Below are 21,417 nucleotides of genomic sequence, written 5' to 3' on the forward strand. Positions count from 1 at the left end.
GTCCACTTAAACTCTCACAAAAACCTCAGAAAAACAGCATTCGTGGTGTTGGGAATACGGTGTCCGCCAGTTGCACTACCCACTTCCCAGCAAAACCATGGAATTACAGCACTCTGGGCATTGGGAGTTTGGAATCCTCCAGTTCTGCTCTCAAATTCCAATGGAATAACTGCCTTCCTGGCATGGCGATATTGGAATCCTCTAGTTCCCTTCCAAAAAGCCCATGGAATGCTGACATTCTGGGCATTGAGAAGTGAGAATTTGCCAATTCCCTTCCCAAATCCCGAGGGAACAAGACAATTCCGGGTGTCAGGTATTTGAAATCCTTCAGCTCCGCACCATAACCCCCGTGGAATAACAGAATTCCTGGTGTTAGGAATTGAGCATCCGCCCATACCCCTTCCAATTTCCCTTGGAATCATGGCATTCTGGGTGTTGGCAGGTTAGAATTCTCCATACACCCTCCCAAATACCCACCAAATTCACAAGGAAGAACAGAATTCCAGATATCAGGAATGTATTATCCACCAGCTCTCCACACAATTTCCCATGGAATCATGGCATTCCGGCTGGTGCGAATCTTGACTCCTCCAGTTACCCTCCCAAATCTCCATGGAATAATGGCATTCTGGGTGTTGGGAATTTACAATCCCCCGTAAACCGACCCCAAATCCCACCACATTCCCAAAGAAGAGCAACTTTCCAGATGTCAGGAATTTGCAATATTCCAGTTCTCCACCCAAATTCCTATGGAACAACAGCAATCCAAGTGTCAGAAATCGAGAATCCTCCAGCTCCCCCCAAAAATTCCCATGGAATAATGGGATTCCAGGTGGGAGGAACTGAGAATGCCCCCTTACAGCCTCCCAGATTCCCACCACATTCCCATGGAATAACAACATACCAGATTTCAGGAACTGAGAATCATCCTCTTCCCCTCCCAAATTCCCATGGAAACATGGCATTCTGTTACTCCGTAATTTGGAACCCCCCATACATTTTCCCATAATCCCACCAAATTCCCATGCAATAGCGGCATTCTGAGTGTCAAGAATTCAGGATAGCCCATTTCCGCATCCAATTTCCCATAGAATAACGGCCTTCCGGCTATCAGGAATTTCTAGTCATCTGTACGGCCTCCCATATTCCCATGGAATAACACATACCCAGGCACGGGCAATTGAGTTTCATCCAGTTCTCCACCCTAATTCCCATGGAATAACAGCATTCTGGGAGCTAGGTATTTGGAATCTGCCTGTTTCCCTCACAAAAGTTTAGGCAATAATCGCATTGCAGGCTTTGGGAACGTAGAATCCTCATGTTCCCCTTCAAATTCCCATGGAATAACCATTTTAGTGTATTGGGAATTTCGAAAGCTCCAGTTGCTCTCCCAAATTCCAATCAAACCGTAACAAAGTAATGACACTTTGTGTGTTGAGAATTTAGAATCCTCCACTTCCCCTTCCAAATTCCCAACCAAACCATGCAATAAGAGCAGTTCCATCATTGGCCATTTCAACTCCTCCAGTTCCTCTCCCAAATTTCCACCAAACTCTAATGGAATAATGGCATTTTGTGCGGGCGAATTTTAGAATCCTCCACTTCCCCTTCCAAATTCCCATAGAATAGCTGCATTCTGGGTTTGGGGATTTTCAAAACTTCCATATGTCCACTTAAACTCTCACAAAAACCTCAGAAAAACAGCATTCGTGGTGTTGGGAATACGGTGTCCGCCAGTTGCACTACCCACTTCCCAGCAAAACCATGGAATTACAGCACTCTGGGCATTGGGAGTTTGGAATCCTCCAGTTCTGCTCTCAAATTCCAATGGAATAACTGCCTTCCTGGCATGGCGATATTGGAATCCTCTAGTTCCCTTCCAAAAAGCCCATGGAATGCTGACATTCTGGGCATTGAGAAGTGAGAATTTGCCAATTCCCTTCCCAAATCCCGAGGGAACAAGACAATTCCGGGTGTCAGGTATTTGAAATCCTTCAGCTCCGCACCATAACCCCCGTGGAATAACAGAATTCCTGGTGTTAGGAATTGAGCATCCTCCCATACCCCTTCCAATTTCCCTTGGAATCATGGCATTCTGGGTGTTGGCAGGTTAGAATTCTCCATACACCCTCCCAAATACCCACCAAATTCACAAGGAAGAACAGAATTCCAGATATCAGGAATGTATTATCCACCAGCTCTCCACACAATTTCCCATGGAATCATGGCATTCCGGCTGGTGCGAATCTTGACTCCTCCAGTTACCCTCCCAAATCTCCATGGAATAATGGCATTCTGGGTGTTGGGAATTTACAATCCCCCGTAAACCGACCCCAAATCCCACCACATTCCCAAAGAAGAGCAACTTTCCAGATGTCAGGAATTTGCAATATTCCAGTTCTCCACCCAAATTCCTATGGAACAACAGCAATCCAAGTGTCAGAAATCGAGAATCCTCCAGCTCCCCCCAAAAATTCCCATGGAATAATGGGATTCCAGGTGTGAGGAACTGAGAATGCTCCCTTACAGCCTCCCAGATTCCCACCACATTCCCATGGAATAACAACATACCAGATTTCAGGAACTGAGAATCATCCTCTTCCCCTCCCAAATTCCCATGGAAACATGGCATTCTGTTACTCCGTAATTTGGAACCCCCCATACATTTTCCCATAATCCCACCAAATTCCCATGCAATAGCGGCATTCTGAGTGTCAAGAATTCAGGATAGCCCATTTCCGCATCCAATTTCCCATAGAATAACGGCCTTCCGGCTATCAGGAATTTCTAGTCATCTGTACGGCCTCCCATATTCCCATGGAATAACACATACCCAGGCACGGGCAATTGAGTTTCATCCAGTTCTCCACCCTAATTCCCATGGAATAACAGCATTCTGGGAGCTAGGTATTTGGAATCTGCCTGTTTCCCTCACAAAAGTTTAGGCAATAATCGCATTGCAGGCTTTGGGAACGTAGAATCCTCATGTTCCCCTTCAAATACCCATGGAATAACCATTTTAGTGTATTGGGAATATCGAAAGCTCCAGTTGCTCTCCCAAATTCCAATCAAACCGTAACAAAGTAATGACACTTTGTGTGTTGAGAATTTAGAATCCTCCACTTCCCCTTCCAAATTCCCAACCAAACCATGCAATAAGAGCAGTTCCATCATTGGCCATTTCAACTCCTCCAGTTCCTCTCCCAAATTTCCACCAAACTCTAATGGAATAATGGCATTTTGTGCGGGCGAATTTTAGAATCCTCCACTTCCCCTTCCAAATTCCCATAGAATAGCTGCATTCTGGGTTTGGGGATTTTCAAAACTTCCATATGTCCACTTAAACTCTCACAAAAACCTCAGAAAAACAGCATTCGTGGTGTTGGGAATACGGTGTCCGCCAGTTGCACTACCCACTTCCCAGCAAAACCATGGAATTACAGCACTCTGGGCATTGGGAGTTTGGAATCCTCCAGTTCTGCTCTCAAATTCCAATGGAATAACTGCCTTCCTGGCATGGCGATATTGGAATCCTCTAGTTCCCTTCCAAAAAGCCCATGGAATGCTGACATTCTGGGCATTGAGAAGTGAGAATTTGCCAATTCCCTTCCCAAATCCCGAGGGAACAAGACAATTCCGGGTGTCAGGTATTTGAAATCCTTCAGCTCCGCACCATAACCCCCGTGGAATAACAGAATTCCTGGTGTTAGGAATTGAGCATCCGCCCATACCCCTTCCAATTTCCCTTGGAATCATGGCATTCTGGGTGTTGGCAGGTTAGAATTCTCCATACACCCTCCCAAATACCCACCAAATTCACAAGGAAGAACAGAATTCCAGATATCAGGAATGTATTATCCACCAGCTCTCCACACAATTTCCCATGGAATCATGGCATTCCGGCTGGTGCGAATCTTGACTCCTCCAGTTACCCTCCCAAATCTCCATGGAATAATGGCATTCTGGGTGTTGGGAATTTACAATCCCCCGTAAACCGACCCCAAATCCCACCACATTCCCAAAGAAGAGCAACTTTCCAGATGTCAGGAATTTGCAATATTCCAGTTCTCCACCCAAATTCCTATGGAACAACAGCAATCCAAGTGTCAGAAATCGAGAATCCTCCAGCTCCCCCCAAAAATTCCCATGGAATAATGGGATTCCAGGTGGGAGGAACTGAGAATGCCCCCTTACAGCCTCCCAGATTCCCACCACATTCCCATGGAATAACAACATTCCAGATCTCAGGAACTGAGAATCATCCTCTTCCCCTCCCAAATTCCCATGGAAACATGGCATTCTGTTACTCCGTAATTTGGAACCCCCCATACATTTTCCCATAATCCCACCAAATTCCCATGCAATAGCGGCATTCTGAGTGTCAAGAATTTAGGATAGCCCATTTCCGCATCCAATTTCCCATAGAATAACGGCCTTCTGCTATCAGGAATTTCTAGTCATCTGTACGGCCTCCCATATTCCCATGGAATAACACATACCCAGGCACGGGCAATTGAGTTTCATCCAGTTCTCCACCCTAATTCCCATGGAATAACAGCATTCTGGGAGCTAGGTATTTGGAATCTGCCTGTTTCCCTCACAAAAGTTTAGGCAATAATCGCATTGCAGGCTTTGGGAACGTAGAATCCTCACGTTCCCCTTCAAATTCCCATGGAATAACCATTTTAGTGTATTGGGAATTTCGAAAGCTCCAGTTGCTCTCCCAAATTCCAATCGAACCGTAACAAAGTAATGACACTTTGTGTGTTGAGAATTTAGAATCCTCCACTTCCCCTTCCAAATTCCCAACCAAACCATGCAATAAGAGCAGTTCCATCATTGGCCATTTCAACTCCTCCAGTTCCTCTCCCAAATTTCCACCAAACTCTAATGGAATAATGGCATTTTGTGCGGGCGAATTTTAGAATCCTCCACTTCCCCTTCCAAATTCCCATAGAATAGCTGCATTCTGGGTTTGGGGATTTTCAAAACTTCCATATGTCCACTTAAACTCTCACGAAAACCTTAGAAAAACAGCATTCGTGGTGTTGGGAATACGGTGTCCGCCAGTTGCACTACCCACTTCCCAGCAAAACCATGGAATTACAGCACTCTGGGCATTGGGAGTTTGGAATCCTCCAGTTCTGCTCTCAAATTCCAATGGAATAACTGCCTTCCTGGCATGGCGATATTGGAATCCTCTAGTTCCCTTCCAAAAAGCCCATGGAATGCTGACATTCTGGGCATTGAGAAGTGAGAATTTGCCAATTCCCTTCCCAAATCCCGAGGGAACAAGACAATTCCGGGTGTCAGGTATTTGAAATCCTTCAGCTCCGCACCATAACCCCCGTGGAATAACAGAATTCCAGGTGTTAGGAATTGAGCATCCTCCCATACCCCTTCCAATTTCCCTTGGAATCATGGCATTCTGGGTGTTGGCAGGTTAGAATTCTCCATACACCCTCCCAAATACCCACCAAATTCACAAGGAAGAACAGAATTCCAGATATCAGGAATGTATTATCCACCAGCTCTCCACACAATTTCCCATGGAATCATGGCATTCCGGCTGGTGCGAATCTTGACTCCTCCAGTTACCCTCCCAAATCTCCATGGAATAATGGCATTCTGGGTGTTGGGAATTTACAATCCCCCGTAAACCGACCCCAAATCCCACCACATTCCCAAAGAAGAGCAACTTTCCAGATGTCAGGAGTTTGCAATATTCCAGTTCTCCACCCAAATTCCTATGGAACAACAGCAATCCAAGTGTCAGAAATCGAGAATCCTCCAGCTCCCCCCAAAAATTCCCATGGAATAATGGGATTCCAGGTGTGAGGAACTGAGAATGCCCCCTTACAGCCTCCCAGATTCCCACCACATTCCCATGGAATAACAACATACCAGATTTCAGGAACTGAGAATCATCCTCTTCCCCTCCCAAATTCCCATGGAAACAGGGCATTCTCTTGCTTCGTAATTTGGAACCCCCCATACATTTTCCCATAATCCCACCAAATTCCCATGCAATAGCGGCATTCTGAGTGTCAAGAATTCAGGATAGCCCATTTCCGCATCCAATTTCCCATAGAATAATGACCTTCCGGCTATCAGGAATTTCTAGTCATCTGTACGGCCTCCCATATTCCCATGGAATAACACATACCCAGGCACGGGCAATTGAGTTTCATCCAGTTCTCCACCCTAATTCCCATGGAATAACAGTATTCTGGGAGCTAGGTATTTGGAATCTGCCTGTTTCCCTCACCAAAGTTTAGGCAATAATCGCATTGCAGGCTTTGGGAACGTAGAATCCTCATGTTCCCCTTCAAATTCCCATGGAATAACCATTTTAGTGTATTGGGAATTTCGAAAGCTCCAGTTGCTCTCCCAAATTCCAATCAAACCGTAACAAAGTAATGACACTTTGTGTGTTGAGAATTTAGAATCCTCCACTTCCCCTTCCAAATTCCCAACCAAACCATGCAATAAGAGCAGTTCCATCATTGGCCATTTCAACTCCTCCAGTTCCTCTCCCAAATTTCCACCAAACTCTAATGGAATAATGGCATTTTGTGCGGGCGAATTTTAGAATCCTCCACTTCCCCTTCCAAATTCCCATAGAATAGCTGCATTCTGGGTTTGGGGATTTTCAAAACTTCCATATGTCCACTTAAACTCTCACAAAAACCTCAGAAAAACAGCATTCGTGGTGTTGGGAATACGGTGTCCGCCAGTTGCACTACCCACTTCCCAGCAAAACCATGGAATTACAGCACTCTGGGCATTGGGAGTTTGGAATCCTCCAGTTCTGCTCTCAAATTCCAATGGAATAACTGCCTTCCTGGCATGGCGATATTGGAATCCTCTAGTTCCCTTCCAAAAAGCCCATGGAATGCTGACATTCTGGGCATTGAGAAGTGAGAATTTGCCAATTCCCTTCCCAAATCCCGAGGGAACAAGACAATTCCGGGTGTCAGGTATTTGAAATCCTTCAGCTCCGCGCCATAACCCCCGTGGAATAACAGAATTCCAGGTGTTAGGAATTGAGCATCCTGACATACCCCTTCCAATTTCCCTTGGAATCATGGCATTCTGGGTGTTGGCAGGTTAGAATTCTCCATACACCCTCCCAAATACCCACCAAATTCACAAGGAAGAACAGAATTCCAGATATCAGGAATGTATTATCCACCAGCTCTCCACACAATTTCCCATGGAATCATGGCATTCCGGCTGGTGCGAATCTTGACTCCTCCAGTTACCCTCCCAAATCTCCATGGAATAATGGCATTCTGGGTGTTGGGAATTTACAATCCCCCGTAAACCGACCCCAAATCCCACCACATTCCCAAAGAAGAGCAACTTTCCAGATGTCAGGAATTTGCAATATTCCAGTTCTCCACCCAAATTCCTATGGAACAACAGCAATCCAAGTGTCAGAAATCGAGAATCCTCCAGCTCCCCCCAAAAATTCCCATGGAATAATGGGATTCCAGGTGTGAGGAACTGAGAATGCCCCCTTACAGCCTCCCAGATTCCCACCACATTCCCATGGAATAACAACATACCAGATTTCAGGAACTGAGAATCATCCTCTTCCCCTCCCAAATTCCCATGGAAACAGGGCATTCTCTTGCTTCGTAATTTGGAACCCCACATACATTTTCCCATAATCCCACCAAATTCCCATGCAATAGCGGCATTCTGAGTGTCAAGAATTCAGGATAGCCCATTTCCGCATCCAATTTCCCATAGAATAATGACCTTCCGGCTATCAGGAATTTCTAGTCATCTGTACGGCCTCCCATATTCCCATGGAATAACACATACCCAGGCACGGGCAATTGAGTTTCATCCAGTTCTCCACCCTAATTCCCATGGAATAACAGTATTCTGGGAGCTAGGTATTTGGAATCTGCCTGTTTCCCTCACCAAAGTTTAGGCAATAATCGCATTGCAGGCTTTGGGAACGTAGAATCCTCATGTTCCCCTTCAAATTCCCATGGAATAACCATTTTAGTGTATTGGGAATTTCGAAAGCTCCAGTTGCTCTCCCAAATTCCAATCAAACCGTAACAAAGTAATGACACTTTGTGTGTTGAGAATTTAGAATCCTCCACTTCCCCTTCCAAATTCCCAACCAAACCATGCAATAAGAGCAGTTCCATCATTGGCCATTTCAACTCCTCCAGTTCCTCTCCCAAATTTCCACCAAACTCTAATGGAATAATGGCATTTTGTGCGGGCGAATTTTAGAATCCTCCACTTCCCCTTCCAAATTCCCATAGAATAGCTGCATTCTGGGTTTGGGGATTTTCAAAACTTCCATATGTCCACTTAAACTCTCACAAAAACCTCAGAAAAACAGCATTCGTGGTGTTGGGAATACGGTGTCCGCCAGTTGCACTACCCACTTCCCAGCAAAACCATGGAATTACAGCACTCTGGGCATTGGGAGTTTGGAATCCTCCAGTTCTGCTCTCAAATTCCAATGGAATAACTGCCTTCCTGGCATGGCGATATTGGAATCCTCTAGTTCCCTTCCAAAAAGCCCATGGAATGCTGACATTCTGGGCATTGAGAAGTGAGAATTTGCCAATTCCCTTCCCAAATCCCGAGGGAACAAGACAATTCCGGGTGTCAGGTATTTGAAATCCTTCAGCTCCGCGCCATAACCCCCGTGGAATAACAGAATTCCAGGTGTTAGGAATTGAGCATCCTGACATACCCCTTCCAATTTCCCTTGGAATCATGGCATTCTGGGTGTTGGCAGGTTAGAATTCTCCATACACCCTCCCAAATACCCACCAAATTCACAAGGAAGAACAGAATTCCAGATATCAGGAATGTATTATCCACCAGCTCTCCACACAATTTCCCATGGAATCATGGCATTCCGGCTGGTGCGAATCTTGACTCCTCCAGTTACCCTCCCAAATCTCCATGGAATAATGGCATTCTGGGTGTTGGGAATTTACAATCCCCCGTAAACCGACCCCAAATCCCACCACATTCCCAAAGAAGAGCAACTTTCCAGATGTCAGGAATTTGCAATATTCCAGTTCTCCACCCAAATTCCTATGGAACAACAGCAATCCAAGTGTCAGAAATCGAGAATCCTCCAGCTCCCCCCAAAAATTCCCATGGAATAATGGGATTCCAGGTGGGAGGAACTGAGAATGCCCCCTTACAGCCTCCCAGATTCCCACCACATTCCCATGGAATAACAACATACCAGATTTCAGGAACCGAGAATCATCCTCTTCCCCTCCCAAATTCCCATGGAAACAGGGCATGCTGTTACTCCGTAATTTGGAACCCCCCATACATTTTCCCATAATCCCACCAAATTCCCATGCAATAGCGGCATTCTGAGTGTCAAGAATTCAGGATAGCCCATTTCCGCATCCAATTTCCCATAGAATAACGGCCTTCCGGCTATCAGGAATTTCTAGTCATCTGTACGGCCTCCCATATTCCCATGGAATAACACATACCCAGGCACGGGCAATTGAGTTTCATCCAGTTCTCCACCCTAATTCCCATGGAATAACAGCATTCTGGGAGCTAGGTATTTGGAATCTGCCTGTTTCCCTCACAAAAGTTTAGGCAATAATCGCATTGCAGGCTTTGGGAACGTAGAATCCTCATGTTCCCCTTCAAATTCCCATGGAATAACCATTTTAGTGTATTGGGAATTTCGAAAGCTCCAGTTGCTCTCCCAAATTCCAATCAAACCGTAACAAAGTAATGACACTTTGTGTGTTGAGAATTTAGAATCCTCCACTTCCCCTTCCAAATTCCCAACCAAACCATGCAATAAGAGCAGTTCCATCATTGGCCATTTCAACTCCTCCAGTTCCTCTCCCAAATTTCCACCAAACTCTAATGGAATAATGGCATTTTGTGCGGGTGAATTTTAGAATCCTCCACTTCCCCTTCCAAATTCCCATAGAATAGCTGCATTCTGGGTTTGGGGATTTTCAAAACTTCCATATGTCCACTTAAACTCTCACAAAAACCTCAGAAAAACAGCATTCGTGGTGTTGGGAATACGGTGTCCGCCAGTTGCACTACCCACTTCCCAGCAAAACCATGGAATTACAGCACTCTGGGCATTGGGAGTTTGGAATCCTCCAGTTCTGCTCTCAAATTCCAATGGAATAACTGCCTTCCTGGCATGGCGATATTGGAATCCTCTAGTTCCCTTCCAAAAAGCCCATGGAATGCTGACATTCTGGGCATTGAGAAGTGAGAATTTGCCAATTCCCTTCCCAAATCCCGAGGGAACAAGACAATTCCGGGTGTCAGGTATTTGAAATCCTTCAGCTCCGCACCATAACCCCCGTGGAATAACAGAATTCCAGGTGTTAGGAATTGAGCATCCTCCCATACCCCTTCCAATTTCCCTTGGAATCATGGCATTCTGGGTGTTGGCAGGTTAGAATTCTCCATACACCCTCCCAAATACCCACCAAATTCACAAGGAAGAACAGAATTCCAGATATCAGGAATGTATTATCCACCAGCTCTCCAGACAATTTCCCATGGAATCATGGCATTCCGGCTGGTGCGAATCTTGACTCCTCCAGTTACCCTCCCAAATCTCCATGGAATAATGGCATTCTGGGTGTTGGGAATTTACAATCCCCCGTAAACCGACCCCAAATCCCACCACATTCCCAAAGAAGAGCAACTTTCCAGATGTCAGGAATTTGCAATATTCCAGTTCTCCACCCAAATTCCTATGGAACAACAGCAATCCAAGTGTCAGAAATCGAGAATCCTCCAGCTCCCCCCAAAAATTCCCATGGAATAATGGGATTCCAGGTGGGAGGAACTGAGAATGCCCCCTTACAGCCTCCCAGATTCCCACCACATTCCCATGGAATAACAACATACCAGATTTCAGGAACTGAGAATCATCCTCTTCCCCTCCCAAATTCCCATGGAAACATGGCATTCTGTTACTCCGTAATTTGGAACCCCCCATACATTTTCCCATAATCCCACCAAATTCCCATGCAATAGCGGCATTCTGAGTGTCAAGAATTCAGGATAGCCCATTTCCGCATCCAATTTCCCATAGAATAACGGCCTTCCGGCTATCAGGAATTTCTAGTCATCTGTACGGCCTCCCATATTCCCATGGAATAACACATACCCAGGCACGGGCAATTGAGTTTCATCCAGTTCTCCACCCTAATTCCCATGGAATAACAGCATTCTGGGAGCTAGGTATTTGGAATCTGCCTGTTTCCCTCACAAAAGTTTAGGCAATAATCGCATTGCAGGCTTTGGGAACGTAGAATCCTCATGTTCCCCTTCAAATTCCCATGGAATAACCATTTTAGTGTATTGGGAATTTCGAAAGCTCCAGTTGCTCTCCCAAATTCCAATCAAACCGTAACAAAGTAATGACACTTTGTGTGTTGAGAATTTAGAATCCTCCACTTCCCCTTCCAAATTCCCAACCAAACCATGCAATAAGAGCAGTTCCATCATTGGCCATTTCAACTCCTCCAGTTCCTCTCCCAAATTTCCACCAAACTCTAATGGAATAATGGCATTTTGTGCAGGCGAATTTTAGAATCCTCCATTTCCCCTTCCAAATTCCCATAGAATAGCTGCATTCTGGGTTTGGGGATTTTCAAAACTTCCATATGTCCACTTAAACTCTCACGAAAACCTTAGAAAAACAGCATTCGTGGTGTTGGGAATACGGTGTCCGCCAGTTGCACTACCCACTTCCCAGCAAAACCATGGAATTACAGCACTCTGGGCATTGGGAGTTTGGAATCCTCCAGTTCTGCTCTCAAATTCCAATGGAATAACTGCCTTCCTGGCATGGCGATATTGGAATCCTCTAGTTCCCTTCCAAAAAGCCCATGGAATGCTGACATTCTGGGCATTGAGAAGTGAGAATTTGCCAATTCCCTTCCCAAATCCCGAGGGAACAAGACAATTCCGGGTGTCAGGTATTTGAAATCCTTCAGCTCCGCACCATAACCCCCGTGGAATAACAGAATTCCAGGTGTTAGGAATTGAGCATCCTCCCATACCCCTTCCAATTTCCCTTGGAATCATGGCATTCTGGGTGTTGGCAGGTTAGAATTCTCCATACACCCTCCCAAATACCCACCAAATTCACAAGGAAGAACAGAATTCCAGATATCAGGAATGTATTATCCACCAGCTCTCCACACAATTTCCCATGGAATCATGGCATTCCGGCTGGTGCGAATCTTGACTCCTCCAGTTACCCTCCCAAATCTCCATGGAATAATGGCATTCTGGGTGTTGGGAATTTACAATCCCCCGTAAACCGACCCCAAATCCCACCACATTCCCAAAGAAGAGCAACTTTCCAGATGTCAGGAATTTGCAATATTCCAGTTCTCCACCCAAATTCCTATGGAACAACAGCAATCCAAGTGTCAGAAATCGAGAATCCTCCAGCTCCCCCCCAAAATTCCCATGGAATAATGGGATTCCAGGTGTGAGGAACTGAGAATGCCCCCTTACAGCCTCCCAGATTCCCACCACATTCCCATGGAATAACAACATACCAGATTTCAGGAACTCAGAATCATCCTCTTCCCCTCACCAAATTCCCATGGAAACATGGCATGCTGTCACTCCGTAATTTGGAACCCCCCATACATTTTCCCATAATCCCACCAAATTCCCATGCAATAGCGGCATTCTGAGTGTCAAGAATTCAGGATAGCCCATTTCCGCATCCAATTTCCCATAGAATAATGACCTTCCGGCTATCAGGAATTTCTAGTCATCTGTACGGCCTCCCATATTCCCATGGAATAACACATACCCAGGCACGGGCAATTGAGTTTCATCCAGTTCTCCACCCTAATTCCCATGGAATAACAGTATTCTGGGAGCTAGGTATTTGGAATCTGCCTGTTTCCCTCACCAAAGTTTAGGCAATAATCGCATTGCAGGCTTTGGGAACGTAGAATCCTCATGTTCCCCTTCAAATTCCCATGGAATAACCATTTTAGTGTATTGGGAATTTCGAAAGCTCCAGTTGCTCTCCCAAATTCCAATCAAACCGTAACAAAGTAATGACACTTTGTGTGTTGAGAATTTAGAATCCTCCACTTCCCCTTCCAAATTCCCAACCAAACCATGCAATAAGAGCAGTTCCATCATTGGCCATTTCAACTCCTCCAGTTCCTCTCCCAAATTTCCACCAAACTCTAATGGAATAATGGCATTTTGTGCGGGCGAATTTTAGAATCCTCCACTTCCCCTTCCAAATGCCCATAGAATAGCTGCATTCTGGGTTTGGGGATTTTCAAAACTTCCATATGTCCACTTAAACTCTCACGAAAACCTTAGAAAAACAGCATTCGTGGTGTTGGGAATACGGTGTCCGCCAGTTGCACTACCCACTTCCCAGCAAAACCATGGAATTACAGCACTCTGGGCATTGGGAGTTTGGAATCCTCCAGTTCTGCTCTCAAATTCCAATGGAATAACTGCCTTCCTGGCATGGCGATATTGGAATCCTCTAGTTCCCTTCCAAAAAGCCCATGGAATGCTGACATTCTGGGCATTGAGAAGTGAGAATTTGCCAATTCCCTTCCCAAATCCCGAGGGAACAAGACAATTCCGGGTGTCAGGTATTTGAAATCCTTCAGCTCCGCACCATAACCCCCGTGGAATAACAGAATTCCAGGTGTTAGGAATTGAGCATCCGCCCATACCCCTTCCAATTTCCCTTGGAATCATGGCATTCTGGGTGTTGGCAGGTTAGAATTCTCCATACACCCTCCCAAATACCCACCAAATTCACAAGGAAGAACAGAATTCCAGATATCAGGAATGTATTATCCACCAGCTCTCCACACAATTTCCCATGGAATCATGGCATTCCGGCTGGTGCGAATCTTGACTCCTCCAGTTACCCTCCCAAATCTCCATGGAATAATGGCATTCTGGGTGTTGGGAATTTACAATCCCCCGTAAACCGACCCCAAATCCCACCACATTCCCAAAGAAGAGCAACTTTCCAGATGTCAGGAATTTGCAATATTCCAGTTCTCCACCCAAATTCCTATGGAACAACAGCAATCCAAGTGTCAGAAATCGAGAATCCTCCAGCTCCCCCCAAAAATTCCCATGGAATAATGGGATTCCAGGTGGGAGGAACTGAGAATGCCCCCTTACAGCCTCCCAGATTCCCACCACATTCCCATGGAATAACAACATACCAGATTTCAGGAACCGAGAATCATCCTCTTCCCCTCCCAAATTCCCATGGAAACAGGGCATGCTGTTACTCCGTAATTTGGAACCCCCCATACATTTTCCCATAATCCCACCAAATTCCCATGCAATAGCGGCATTCTGAGTGTCAAGAATTCAGGATAGCCCATTTCCGCATCCAATTTCCCATAGAATAACGGCCTTCCGGCTATCAGGAATTTCTAGTCATCTGTACGGCCTCCCATATTCCCATGGAATAACACATACCCAGGCACGGGCAATTGAGTTTCATCCAGTTCTCCACCCTAATTCCCATGGAATAACAGTATTCTGGGAGCTAGGTATTTGGAATCTGCCTGTTTCCCTCACCAAAGTTTAGGCAATAATCGCATTGCAGGCTTTGGGAACGTAGAATCCTCATGTTCCCCTTCAAATTCCCATGGAATAACCATTTTAGTGTATTGGGAATTTCGAAAGCTCCAGTTGCTCTCCCAAATTCCAATCAAACCGTAACAAAGTAATGACACTTTGTGTGTTGAGAATTTAGAATCCTCCACTTCCCCTTCCAAATTCCCAACCAAACCATGCAATAAGAGCAGTTCCATCATTGGCCATTTCAACTCCTCCAGTTCCTCTCCCAAATTTCCACCAAACTCTAATGGAATAATGGCATTTTGTGCGGGCGAATTTTAGAATCCTCCACTTCCCCTTCCAAATGCCCATAGAATAGCTGCATTCTGGGTTTGGGGATTTTCAAAACTTCCATATGTCCACTTCAACTCTCACGAAAACCTTAGAAAAACAGCATTCGTGGTGTTGGGAATACGGTGTCCGCCAGTTGCACTACCCACTTCCCAGCAAAACCATGGAATTACAGCACTCTGGGCATTGGGAGTTTGGAATCCTCCAGTTCTGCTCTCAAATTCCAATGGAATAACTGCCTTCCTGGCATGGCGATATTGGAATCCTCTAGTTCCCTTCCAAAAAGCCCATGGAATGCTGACATTCTGGGCATTGAGAAGTGAGAATTTGCCAATTCCCTTCCCAAATCCCGAGGGAACAAGACAATTCCGGGTGTCAGGTATTTGAAATCCTTCAGCTCCGCACCATAACCCCCGTGGAATAACAGAATTCCAGGTGTTAGGAATTGAGCATCCGCCCATACCCCTTCCAATTTCCCTTGGAATCATGGCATTCTGGGTGTTGGCAGGTTAGAATTCTCCATACACCCTCCCAAATACCCACCAAATTCACAAGGAAGAACAGAATTCCAGATATCAGGAATGTATTATCCACCAGCTCTCCACACAATTTCCCATGGAATCATGGCATTCCGGCTGGTGCGAATCTTGACTCCTCCAGTTACCCTCCCAAATCTCCATGGAATAATGGCATTCTGGGTGTTGGGAATTTACAATCCCCCGTAAACCGACCCCAAATCCCACCACATTCCCAAAGAAGAGCAACTTTCCAGATGTCAGGAATTTGCAATATTCCAGTTCTCCACCCAAATTCCTATGGAACAACAGCAATCCAAGTGTCAGAAATCGAGAATCCTCCAGCTCCCCCCAAAAATTCCCATGGAATAATGGGATTCCAGGTGGGAGGAACTGAGAATGCCCCCTTACAGCCTCCCAGATTCCCACCACATTCCCATGGAATAACAACATACCAGATTTCAGGAACCGAGAATCATCCTCTTCCCCTCCCAAATTCCCATGGAAACAGGGCATGCTGTTACTCCGTAATTTGGAACCCCCCATACATTTTCCCATAATCCCACCAAATTCCCATGCAATAGCGGCATTCTGAGTGTCAAGAATTCAGGATAGCCCATTTCCGCATCCAATTTCCCATAGAATAACGGCCTTCCGGCTATCAGGAATTTCTAGTCATCTGTACGGCCTCCCATATTCCCATGGAATAACACATACCCAGGCACGGGCAATTGAGTTTCATCCAGTTCTCCACCCTAATTCCCATGGAATAACAGTATTCTGGGAGCTAGGTATTTGGAATCTGCCTGTTTCCCTCACCAAAGTTTAGGCAATAATCGCATTGCAGGCTTTGGGAACGTAGAATCCTCATGTTCCCCTTCAAATTCCCATGGAATAACCATTTTAGTGTATTGGGAATTTCGAAAGCTCCAGTTGCTCTCCCAAATTCCAATCAAACCGTAACAAAGTAATGACACTTTGTGTGTTGAGAATTTAGAATCCTCCACTTCCCCTTCCAAATTCCCAACCAAACCATGCAATAAGAGCAGTTCCATCATTGGCCATTTCAACTCCTCCAGTTCCTCTCCCAAATTTCCACCAAACTCTAATGGAATAATGGCATTTTGTGCGGGCGAATTTTAGAATCCTCCACTTCCCCTTCCAAATGCCCATAGAATAGCTGCATTCTGGGTTTGGGGATTTTCAAAACTTCCATATGTCCACTTCAACTCTCACGAAAACCTCAGAAAAACAGCATTCGTGGTGTTGGGAATACGGTGTCCGCCAGTTGCACTACCCGCTTCCCAGCAAAACCATGGAATTACAGCACTCTGGGCATTGGGAGTTTGGAATCCTCCAGTTCTGCTCTCAAGTTCCAATGGAATAACTGCCTTCCTGGCATGGCGATATTGGAATCCTCTAGTTCCCTTCCAAAAAGCCCATGGAATGCTGACATTCTGGGCATTGAGAAGTGAGAATTTGCCAATTCCCTTCCCAAATCCCGAGGGAACAAGACAATTCCGGGTGTCAGGTATTTGAAATCCTTCAGCTCCGCACCATAACCCCCGTGGAATAACAGAATTCCAGGTGTTAGGAATTGAGCATCCGCCCATACCCCTTCCAATTTCCCTTGGAATCATGGCATTCTGGGTGTTGGCAGGTTAGAATTCTCCATACACCCTCCCAAATACCCACCAAATTCACAAGGAAGAACAGAATTCCAGATATCAGGAATGTATTATCCACCAGCTCTCCACACAATTTCCCATGGAATCATGGCATTCCGGCTGGTGCGAATCTTGACTCCTCCAGTTACCCTCCCAAATCTCCATGGAATAATGGCATTCTGGGTGTTGGGAATTTACAATCCCCCGTAAACCGACCCCAAATCCCACCACATTCCCAAAGAAGAGCAACTTTCCAGATGTCAGGAATTTGCAATATTCCAGTTCTCCACCCAAATTCCTATGGAACAACAGCAATCCAAGTGTCAGAAATCGAGAATCCTCCAGCTCCCCCCAAAAATTCCCATGGAATAATGGGATTCCAGGTGTGAGGAACTGAGAATGCCCCCTTACAGCCTCCCAGATTCCCACCACATTCCCATGGAATAACAACATAGCAGATTTCAGGAACTCAGAATCATCCTCTTCCCCTCACCAAATTCCCATGGAAACATGGCATGCTGTCACTCCGTAATTTGGAACCCCCCATACATTTTCCCATAATCCCACCAAATTCCCATGCAATAGCGGCATTCTGAGTGTCAAGAATTCAGGATAGCCCATTTCCGCATCCAATTTCCCATAGAATAATGACCTTCCAGCTATCAGGAATTTCTAGTCATCTGTACGGCCTCCCATATTCCCATGGAATAACACATACCCAGGCACGGGCAATTGAGTTTCATCCAGTTCTCCACCCTAATTCCCATGGAATAACAGCATTCTGGGAGCTAGGTATTTGGAATCTGCCTGTTTCCCTCACAAAAGTTTAGGCAATAATCGCATTGCAGGCTTTGGGAACGTAGAATCCTCATGTTCCCCTTCAAATTCCCATGGAATAACCATTTTAGTGTATTGGGAATTTCGAAAGCTCCAGTTGCTCTCCCAAATTCCAATCAAACCGTAACAAAGTAATGACACTTTGTGTGTTGAGAATTTAGAATCCTCCACTTCCCCTTCCAAATTCCCAACCAAACCATGCAATAAGAGCAGTTCCATCATTGGCCATTTCAACTCCTCCAGTTCCTCTCCCAAATTTCCACCAAACTCTAATGGAATAATGGCATTTTGTGCAGGGGAATTTTAGAATCCTCCACTTCCCCTTCCAAATTCCCATAGAATAGCTGCATTCTGGGTTTGGGGATTTTCAAAACTTCCATATGTCCACTTAAACTCTCACGAAAACCTTAGAAAAACAGCATTCGTGGTGTTGGGAATACGGTGTCCGCCAGTTGCACTACCCACTTCCCAGCAAAACCATGGAATTACAGCACTCTGGGCATTGGGAGTTTGGAATCCTCCAGTTCTGCTCTCAAATTCCAATGGAATAACTGCCTTCCTGGCATGGCGATATTGGAATCCTCTAGTTCCCTTCCAAAAAGCCCATGGAATGCTGACATTCTGGGCATTGAGAAGTGAGAATTTGCCAATTCCCTTCCCAAATCCCGAGGGAACAAGACAATTCCGGGTGTCAGGTATTTGAAATCCTTCAGCTCCGCACCATAACCCCCGTGGAATAACAGAATTCCAGGTGTTAGGAATTGAGCATCCTCCCATACCCCTTCCAATTTCCCTTGGAATCATGGCATTCTGGGTGTTGGCAGGTTAGAATTCTCCATACACCCTCCCAAATACCCACCAAATTCACAAGGAAGAACAGAATTCCAGATATCAGGAATGTATTATCCACCAGCTCTCCACACAATTTCCCATGGAATCATGGCATTCCGGCTGGTGCGAATCTTGACTCCTCCAGTTACCCTCCCAAATCTCCATGGAATAATGGCATTCTGGGTGTTGGCAGGTTAGAATTCTCCATACACCCTCCCAAATACCCACCAAATTCACAAGGAAGAACAGAATTCCAGATATCAGGAATGTATTATCCACCAGCTCTCCACACAATTTCCCATGGAATCATGGCATTCCGGCTGGTGCGAATCTTGACTCCTCCAGTTACCCTCCCAAATCTCCATGGAATAATGGCATTCTGGGTGTTGGGAATTTACAATCCCCCGTAAACCGACCCCAAATCCCACCACATTCCCAAAGAAGAGCAACTTTCCAGATGTCAGGAATTTGCAATATTCCAGTTCTCCACCCAAATTCCTATGGAACAACAGCAATCCAAGTGTCAGAAATCGAGAATCCTCCAGCTCCCCCCAAAAATTCCCATGGAATAATGGGATTCCAGGTGTGAGGAACTGAGAATGCCCCCTTACAGCCTCCCAGATTCCCACCACATTCCCATGGAATAACAACATACCAGATTTCAGGAACTGAGAATCATCCTCTTCCCCTCCCAAATTCCCATGGAAACATGGCATTCTGTTACTCCGTAATTTGGAACCCCCCATACATTTTCCCATAATCCCACCAAATTCCCATGCAATAGCGGCATTCTGAGTGTCAAGAATTCAGGATAGCCCATTTCCGCATCCAATTTCCCATAGAATAACGGCCTTCCGGCTATCAGGAATTTCTAGTCATCTGTACGGCCTCCCATATTCCCATGGAATAACACATACCCAGGCACGGGCAATTGAGTTTCATCCAGTTCTCCACCCTAATTCCCATGGAATAACAGCATTCTGGGAGCTAGGTATTTGGAATCTGCCTGTTTCCCTCACAAAAGTTTAGGCAATAATCGCATTGCAGGCTTTGGGAACGTAGAATCCTCATGTTCCCCTTCAAATTCCCATGGAATAACCATTTTAGTGTATTGGGAATATCGAAAGCTCCAGTTGCTCTCCCAAATTCCAATCAAACCGTAACAAAGTAATGACACTTTGTGTGTTGAGAATTTAGAATCCTCCACTTCCCCTTCCAAATTCCCAACCAAACCATGCAATAAGAGCAGTTCCATCATTGGCCATTTCAACTCCTCCAGTTCCTCTCCCAAATTTCCACCAAACTCTAATGGAATAATGGCATTTTGTGCGGGCGAATTTTAGAATCCTCCATTTCCCCTTCCAAATTCCCATAGAATAGCTGCATTCTGGGTTTGGGGATTTTCAAAACTTCCATATGTCCACTTAAACTCTCACGAAAACCTTAGAAAAACAGCATTCGTGGTGTTGGGAATACGGTGTCCGCCAGTTGCACTACCCACTTCCCAGCAAAACCATGGAATTACAGCACTCTGGGCATTGGGAGTTTGGAATCCTCCAGTTCTGCTCTCAAATTCCAATGGAATAACTGCCTTCCTGGCATGGCGATATTGGAATCCTCTAGTTCCCTTCCAAAAAGCCCATGGAATGCTGACATTCTGGGCATTGAGAAGTGAGAATTTGCCAATTCCCTTCCCAAATCCCGAGGGAACAAGACAATTCCGGGTGTCAGGTATTTGAAATCCTTCAGCTCCGCACCATAACCCCCGTGGAATAACAGAATTCCAGGTGTTAGGAATTGAGCATCCTCCCATACCCCTTCCAATTTCCCTTGGAATCATGGCATTCTGGGTGTTGGCAGGTTAGAATTCTCCATACACCCTCCCAAATACCCACCAAATTCACAAGGAAGAACAGAATTCCAGATATCAGGAATGTATTATCCACCAGCTCTCCACACAATTTCCCATGGAATCATGGCATTCCGGCTGGTGCGAATCTTGACTCCTCCAGTTACCCTCCCAAATCTCCATGGAATAATGGCATTCTGGGTGTTGGGAATTTACAATCCCCCGTAAACCGACCCCAAATCCCACCACATTCCCAAAGAAGAGCAACTTTCCAGATGTCAGGAATTTGCAATATTCCAGTTCTCCACCCAAATTCCTATGGAACAACAGCAATCCAAGTGTCAGAAATCGAGAATCCTCCAGCTCCCCCCAAAAATTCCCATGGAATAATGGGATTCCAGGTGTGAGGAACTGAGAATGCCCCCTTACAGCCTCCCAGATTCCCACCACATTCCCATGGAATAACAACATACCAGATTTCAGGAACTCAGAATCATCCTCTTCCCCTCACCAAATTCCCATGGAAACATGGCATGCTGTCACTCCGTAATTTGGAACCCCCCATACATTTTCCCATAATCCCACCAAATTCCCATGCAATAGCGGCATTCTGAGTGTCAAGAATTCAGGATAGCCCATTTCCGCATCCAATTTCCCATAGAATAATGACCTTCCGGCTATCAGGAATTTCTAGTCATCTGTACGGCCTCCCATATTCCCATGGAATAACACATACCCAGGCACGGGCAATTGAGTTTCATCCAGTTCTCCACCCTAATTC

The sequence above is a fragment of the Sturnus vulgaris genome, chromosome 3 (assembly GCF_052056855.1).
Source record: "Sturnus vulgaris isolate bStuVul1 chromosome 3, bStuVul1.hap1, whole genome shotgun sequence".
NCBI lineage: Eukaryota > Metazoa > Chordata > Aves > Passeriformes > Sturnidae > Sturnus > Sturnus vulgaris.